The sequence below is a fragment of the Pygocentrus nattereri genome, chromosome 10 (assembly GCF_015220715.1).
Source record: "Pygocentrus nattereri isolate fPygNat1 chromosome 10, fPygNat1.pri, whole genome shotgun sequence".
In the NCBI taxonomy this organism is placed as follows: Eukaryota; Metazoa; Chordata; class Actinopteri; order Characiformes; family Serrasalmidae; genus Pygocentrus; species Pygocentrus nattereri.
The window spans coordinates 4,549,526-4,558,052 of record NC_051220.1 but is presented as its reverse complement, the minus strand read 5'-3'; the positions used below and the strand labels follow the sequence as shown (position 1 = coordinate 4,558,052).

At 43.0% G+C, this 8,527-nt stretch overlaps 1 long non-coding RNA gene across 1 annotated transcript; it reads left to right on the top strand.

The window, feature by feature from the left end:
- Window positions 1–3,507: 3,507 nt before the first annotated feature.
- Window positions 3,508–8,230, top strand: LOC108430198. Its single transcript, XR_001858068.1, has 3 exons — window positions 3,508–3,619; window positions 7,289–7,321; window positions 7,528–8,230. It is a non-coding gene; the product is annotated as an uncharacterized LOC108430198 (long non-coding RNA).
- The last annotated feature ends 297 nt before the right edge of the window (window positions 8,231–8,527 follow it).

The window sequence follows — 8,527 nt, the reverse complement described above, 5'->3', positions numbered from 1 at the left end:
TTGGGCAACGCAGGCGTCTGTTAGCTGACGTAACAGATCTGGAGGCTGGCGCTTTCCTCCGAGTGCGTTCGGCTGTCTAATGCCTTCACAGGTCTTGGAGGAAGCCTGTGCTAGCCTTCACCCTCCTGCCGCTGGTGTTATCGTGTGATTGGGGAGTCCTGACTAGCAGGTGTAATCGGAGACGACTAAATTGAGGAGAAAATCTGGGAAAAATCTCCCCCAAAAAAGAATTATAGATAATAGATTGATAGAAATCATGAAAATAAGTCAACAGGAGCTTTGAATTCAGTTTCAGGCTGGTAGCCTAGAATGACGCAGAGATAAAAAGAGTCTGTGAAGCTGCTTTGTGACAACGTCTTCCGTTGAAATTAAACCAAACTGTTTGAGCTTCTTCCAGACAATGTCTCCTAAACTGAAAGAACTAAATGAACACAGCAACACTCTCAAATTAAAGTAAATCAAAACTCTTTCAGCCTGCCATGCAGTAGTTTACTGCGTGGCCTTGAGACTGTCTTTGATCAATGCACTTCTTGTACTTTTACAAGTAATTTCACATGTTAATAGCTCACAATAACAAGCAGTACAGTGTTCCCGGGCATGCTGAATTCAGACAGCAGCAGGAAAAAAGCACAGTGCTGTGGAGCTTTGTTTTGGATGTTTACCTACTCTTCACTATTGCAAACAGATAAACGTATATCGATCCGTCTATTGATCGGGTCTGTGCTAAAATGCACAAATTTGTCAGTTTTCCGTAGGAGTGGATGTCGACAGAAAGAAACGAGGAAAAAGGCCCTAAATCACAAGGTCAAGACTGCTATTGACAAGATATGTAAGCGTGGGACTCATCTGGATCAGCTTTTCAGACGCTTACGTGTCTCAACGCCTGATTACATTGATTTTCTTGTCTAATTATTCTGACGGATGTACAAAAACCAATATAAGCTGCCATCAAATCTGCATCTGCAGAGTGTGCAAAATTTTGCCCACACTTTAAATTAAGGGTAGCAAATGAATCATTAATCACTCTCTCCTGTAACGGCACTTTACTATTCTAATTAAATTTTTTATTCGATTTTTACTGGAGTGTTTCATTTCGTCTGGTGTAAATCTATTGTTTTAATCATGTTTTAATCATCTTTTTATTTTTTTAATTGAAATGATCTTTGTTGTCTCATTTGCAGAGCACTTTGAAGGGCCGTAGTGTAGGAAAGGCGCCATATAAATAAGCTTGCCTTGCATTAATTATGTTTATATATCATTGATTATGATCAACCGATGTATTATTCAACTAGTGGGCACTTATCAATTCTTTGGCATTGTATTCACTAGCAATTAGTAGACAGTTCACAAGTATAGACTCTAATACTTCAGAGAAATTCCATCAGCTTTCCAAAGTATCTGTATAATTCAGTCTTTAACAAAGTTATTCTGTTGTGGTTTTGTGTGAAGAGAAAGTTACGGAGAACTGGCCATAGTGGTGGTGATAGGAACCAGGTGTCCAAAGAATTTAACATTCGTAAAAGTACACTCACAGAAAGTTATTCTACACTGATATTACGGTTACGGGTGTGAATACACTGCCTGTGGAGGATTTCACAAAGCAGGATTTCTCTGTTTAGCCAGATAACTTAAGCTCAAAGTCAAGCCTGACCAATTAGGTAAGACCTGAAGGATATTTCTTCTGGACTGTCCTTTGTGAAATACCCTAAAACAAAAAACAGCATAGCTTTGTGATTTGTGTATTAATAGCGTTGACTGTGAAATGAAATGTTTACATTAGTTACCTGTGTTGAATGTAACACTTTACATGCTAATGCATTACAGTAATCACATTACACATTCCTTTGTAATGCAGTACCGTTACTGTTCCACACTTGTGGTGCACATTTGTGCACGACTGACCTCTGACTTTGTCCAGAGTTCCCACAGGAGACAGGACAACAATGTGACTGTAAATTGCAAACTGTGCCCAGGCCAGAAACTTCTGTCCACTGCTGTGATCAAATCCCTCCAAGCACCTGCGAAGCCAACATGCTGGCACAAAGCTAGCAGCTGGCACAAAGCTACACTCAAGCTGAGTGTATGCCGACCCCAACCAAGCAGTCAAAGCTTGATTTTCAACAGGCAACAAAAGCAGAGATTGACTGGCTTTTTCCTTTGTGAAGAGGTCTTTGGGCTGGTTTTCACCAGTTTTGCTGTCGGCTTTGTGGAACTTTACACAAAGCACATAAAAGAGAGAACTTGTGCATGTCCTGCTTTTTAGGACTGGGATCTGTGCTAAGGCTGAAGTCAGCCTCTCGCTCGAATGTCCCTGTTCCACCTTAAATAGTACAACAGCTATTATTATAATGCCTACAGTGCCCGAATGTAACTGCTGCGCCATTTAAGGTGGAATGGGGAAATCGTGAGTAAGAAGCTGACCTCAGCTTTGTGACATGTGGAGGGTTTAATTTTATAGGCTATTGGTAACTGGCAGGGCGGCATGGTGGCAGGGTGGGTGGGGCTGTCGCCTCACAACGAGGAGGGCCTGGATTCCATTCCCCGGCCAGGTGTGGAGTTTGCATGTTCTCCCCGTGTCTGTGTGGGTTTCCTCCCACAGTCCAAAGACATGCAGTCGGGCCAACTGGACATGTTACATTGCCCTGTAATCGCCATTGGACTGGCGACCTGTCCAGGGTGCATCCTGCCTTCCACCCAATGACGCTGGGATAGGCTCCAGCACCTCCCTGTGACCCTAAGGGAGAAGTGGCTTAGAAAATGGATGGATGGATGGATGGATGGATGGATGGATGGATGGATGGATGGATGGATGGATGGATGGATGGTAACTGGCAATTATGCAACAATGCATGTTGGGTGATGAGAAATGTAATGAGTAATGGAACAAGTTACTTTCCAAAGGCAGTAAGTAAGTATTGCATTGTCTGGTTTAAAAGTAACTAGTAATGTGGAACATATTAGGTATTTTTGAGTGAAAACCCCAACGCTGTTAGTAAGGTAATGGGAACTCAACAGAGATGGCAGCAGGTTGGGGTTTGGGGTGGGTTGGCGGTGGGTTATCGCAGTTCCATCTTCCAGAACCATGTCACGAGACTGTGGATGTTTGTATCATGGTTTTGGTTTCAGAATCATTACACCCCTACAAACTAGTGCACAGAAGTGTGTAGATGAGGCTTTATGGATAGTTAACAACAGTGGAACTGGCAGAATTCCTGTTATAACCAGTTGTGGCCAGCTTACATGGTTTATATGAGGATTCTGTGGCTATTCTGTATTGAATATAAGCTTATGTAAATATACATTTGTTTAGGAGATTTATCTGTAGCTTGTTGTCACGACCATTGGTGGTAAGAATAGCCTTTCTTTGTGTTAGTCTGTGGCCATTTTGTGTGTTCCTTCAGGTGTTGTTTATGTGCAGGTACACGATTGGCCACATGGGGGCACCCTCCTGTATAAAAGGTCATCAAGCTTCCACTTGGATGATGTTCAGGGCTCTCTCCCCTTTGACATGACCTGGAAGGACCAGCCTGGTACTCTTCTCAACCCTATTCACTTTGTTTTGCTTGTGAATTCTGGGAAAGCTTTGTTAGATTCTGTGAACACCTGGGGAAAGTAGGGGGTGAGTGTCAGTTGTTTTGGTTACCTTTTCTCCTGGTTTTAAAGCAGAGCGATGGAGCCCTTTGCATTTTTGTTTTGTTTTGTTGTCAGTTAGGTATATTTTGTTGTTTATTTTGCCGTATGCTCGTCCCTGAAGCCATCAACCCAACTTGTGCTTGAGCTTTTGAAGTGAGTTAACCTGCCATGCCCGGGTTTCAGTGGTGCCCAGTGTCTGGTCTGGCCCACTCTCATTTTCTGTTACGGCCTGACCTTAGACTGGGTCATGGCGCTTGAATACGTATATTAACACACATTTAACCTTGCTGAGGTTTTACAGCGACTCAATACAGAGCCCTGGCGGAGAGCTGCTGCTGTTTATTGGCTGAACCTGGTCAGATTACCTCTTGCATTGACAGTGATCTTGGTCACTATCTTGGTCATCTGGAAGGCCTAGAGTGAGTTCTTTCTCGCAGAAATGAGTCCATATGTTGAAATTCAAAAATGTGATTGGTTGATTCTGCTGTCAATTATAGTTATATGGTTGGTCTAATGTTAAGACCAACGGGAGAGCTTGCTTGGCTGTATCTACCTAGACAAAAAAGCCTTAATCGGATCATTTTCTGTTTATAAAAATGAACAATGAAATAGCAGAATTACTACAATACTTGCAGACTTTAAGTACAGAGATCTCTTGAGTCATAAGACGACCTCTGAAAGCTTAGCAGGCCCTGAGGGTTCCCTACTGATAATATCAATTGCTGGTACTTGGTGAATTACTAATAACACAATTTTGCAGGCTTTAATCTAAAGTGTAACCAGATTCTGAGCAATTTGAGGATCCACTAGAAACACAGAACGCGGGTGAAGGTGAACACATGGGGAAGTGCTTTTTTGGAGTGTTTTACAGCAGAAATAAAGCAGAACGGAACGAGAATGAAAAGCACGTGGAGGCTAAGATGATGTAACTAACGTCATGTGGTTATTTTTCCCAAAGCGCCAGTTGGTCTGGTCAGAAATGTGCAATGTCATCGTTGCACGCGGTTGGGTCAACTGAGTTCAGTCTAACTTCATACAGTTACTTACTCTTCCACACCCATGCACACCCCATATGGCTTCTGTATGAGTGTGTGTTAGTGATGAAGCACAGAGGGTTTATGCTGCTTCAAAGCAACAGTGTATTAAAAAGGTCACATTTTTGCACTGAAATCCCCAAACACCCTCCCGCCCCAGCCCCACACACACCCACACACACCACCCCACCTCCACACCTCTTGTTTATATTGCTATTATTCTGTATGACTCCATTGCTAACATCAGGAGGCAAAGGTCATCTTTTACCTTTGCCAATAAAAGATGCAATTTGACAGAATTGTCAATTGTTGAGACCTAAACAAGGTCATCCAGGGTTTTGATGTGAAATGGGTCATTGTAGAGAAACGTATTGACGTTTCATTTCAGTTGTGGTGATGGGAACCCAAGGTTGCAGTGTCTACAGCACAAATATAGCCATTTATTTACTATTCAGAAAGCACCAGTGGACCTACATGTGCTAAAATATATAAACAAAATGACCACTTCAAAATTGGTCTCTCATCACCCTACAGGTCCCTCTCCACCATGAATTCCACCAGACAGCATATTCACAGCCATTTCATATCAGAACTTTGTGAGGTAGCTTTTAGATGCACTGGACTCAGACGTTTGGGTTCGATCACACCACTGTGAACAGTTCTGACTCTCCTGCTGTGAATGTTTCTGTTTACGTCTTAACCAATTTCATTATGTAGCACCTTTAGTGAGATCGCCACATCACATCTCACTGCATGGACAGCTGTAGTAACTTAAAGCTATCCAACTTGCATAAACAATCCACCATAAATAGTCCAGCAGTTCTGACACCTGTGGAGCAGGTTTAAGGTGGAATAGGTCAATTCAGACAAGAAGCTGGTGAATATCTGACTTAAGCTTCATGTCACCTTTCAAGGCACATGATGCCCTAAATGTAACTAAAGCTCAGCAGCAAAGTTGCTCTCCTCTGCTGTCACTGCAGACTGGCAGGGTCACCTACAGAGCAGCGCTAGTAGCCCCTTGTAACTCTGTCCTAAGGGACAATGTGACACTCAAAAACAAGTAGGGGGTAGGGGTAACGCTACAAAATGGGATTGGGCCTTATAATACTGTGTTAATCAGAGATCACCCTTTCTTTTATTTAACATGCTTCAGTGTCAGAAGAAAAAGTAGATATTTAAGCAAATTACACAAAATACGTCTAACAACATGTTTGTCACACCTGTTATTTGTCCTGTATAAGCTGGGTCTAATCTTGGCATCAGTCCAGCTATATAACTGTGTCAGCCCAATGTCTTACGGGCTAGCTGGGTGCCTGAGACCTTGTCCAGACAACAGACTGAGTCCCCTGGATCAAGAGGGTTTGGAATTCAAGCCTCCAATTCCCAGAACCTTCTGGGTGATCACGTGACTGACGTCACAACGCTCACCTGACGTGATGTGTCTTCCCTGTTTAGATCATCATGTGATTAGTTTAGTTATCTTACAAGCCCAGGCTTTAGGCTAGATCAGCCCGAGGTATCGCTTCTGTCATAGAACTACTAAGGCGGCCTTTTCTGTGATTTGGTTGTCTGACTTACTTTTCAATTCCTTTTTGCCTGTTCCATTTTGGATGTTGTTTGCCTGGAGATGCCATTTATGTTTGTTTACTATTGCATATGGCTTATTTTGGATCTGACCGTTGCCTGTTCTTTGCATCTCAAATCAGTAAAGCCTCTTATTTCACCCGCCCACGTCTGACGTGTATCTCATCATACCACCAAAGCTGTCCCCGTCAGATAAACAGCACTCAAATCAAGCTGCTTCAGATCTGAAAACACCCACAGCGCTGTGGGTCTGAAAGGTTGTGTAGCTGTTCAAGAAGAACCTCACTGAGAAAAGAACAGTGGCAAGAAACACTGAAACTGGACTGATGAGTTGAAATTTGTAATTGGATTACTTAGATTGTGAGTCTCCTGAAACGGATGGAGGCTGTAATAGTGGACGCAAATGCTACTGAAACACACAAACAAGCATCCTAGCATAATTACATGCTTCAAAATTTGAGATGTCCTCAAGAGCGCTCCAACTCTTTTTCTCAGTTTCTTCTTCTCCTCCTCTTCATTTCTACTCTCTTCTCCATGCTTTTTATAGAAGAGTGCTTCACTGAGCACCATAGCAGCAAAAGTGGGGTCTCTGCTCTATCCATGTAGGCCTGTAATAGATTTATTACTCTGCCCAAATGGAGGTACGCAGTGCAGCACTCAGAAAGAGGAGGAATGGCTCTGAGGATTAAGACGAGGTGCTTTGCTGTTTTGTTTGTTTGTTTGTTTGTTTGTTTGTTTGTTTAAAACTATGGAACTGATATTTAGCAAAATGAAGATTGCAGGTCCGAGATCTGCGGAACAGGCTTGATGAGCCCTGATCTCGCACACTTCACTGAAAATTGTGGAACAGAGTAAAGAAACTGGGCCATTGTTAGATATAATATGTATATATACACCGATCAGGCATAACATTATGACCATCTCCTTGTTTCTATGCTTTTATCAGCTCCACTTACTGTATAGCTGCACTCTGTAGTTCTACAGTTACAGACTGTAGTCCATCTGTTTCTCTGATACTCTGTTACCCTGTTCTTCAGTGGTCAGGACCCCCATGGACCCTCACAGAGCAGGTACTATTTGGGTGGAGGATCATTCTCAGCACTGCAGTAACACTGACATGGTGGTGGTGGTGTGTGTTGTGTTGGTCTGAGTGGATCAGACACTGGAGCTCTGGCAGGGACTGTTTTAGAGACTGAAATGCTGTGATGGATCCTGTATAGGGATCACAAGTGCTTAGAACTTGCAGTTCATTCTTATATCTCTGTTTTTCTTCCAGGGTTTGCACAGACTAGTCGACCACTAGACTTTACTGCTCCATGATGACACTTCAAGATTGATGTCATCTAGTCCCTGAAAATGTGATTGACACTGACAACATGGAGGCCTCAGACATGGCAACAAGTGGGGAGCCTGATGATTTGGTTTCTCTGGTTTCCTGAAGGCCAGCAGTGCAATCCAGGGCTTATTGATAACATTTCTCTGTCCATCTACGTTGCTGTAAAGATCAAATATGGAACGCTGTCATCTCCAGGTTCCCGAAGACCACAATATAAAGTCGGGCGTTATTAGAGAGAGGGCACAAAGTCCAATAATCCTGTAATGTTTGAGGTTGGTTACTCTTATCAGCCACTTACAGCAATATAAAGCTCTCCGCTGCCAGCGAGTGTCTCCGCAATTTGCAGATACAAAAGTGGAAGGGTTTTTCTGGTCCAGGTCTCTGTGCCAGTGACATGTTAGGAAACTATGGATAGATAATAATCATAAACACGAGTAGACAAAGGCTTTAATTAAAACATTCAGGATTGTAAGGTCTGTAATGAAGGTCCCTAGGCAGCTAGATAGAAATCTTGATTTATTGTAATAGTTAAGAACACTGTTGCTGGTAACATGTAGAATTTGAGTCTTTTTGTCATTTAGCTTTAGTAAAAAAAGCGTTGGAGACCTCTTGTGTAAGGTAGTAATGTTGAATCTATGAATCTATAAGGGCAAACATTTCACATCTTGAATTATTTAATGTTTTTAATACAGGATTAAAGATGAAAGCATCTATTGGTTGATGATTAGGATCCTGTGCCCTGGGCCCCGACGATGGCCGTGAGAGCCAGCAGGAAGCCTTGGCTGTGGGTGTTGGCTGGGGGGTGATCTGTGCCATGCATCCATCCCCTCCCACCCCCGCCCCACTAAAAGCTACCCATTTCCAGCCCCTGTTAAGGTCGACTCGGAGTCGAGAGTCAGTCAGCATGCAACTTGAGCCTGAGCTGCTGACTCAAGTCCCC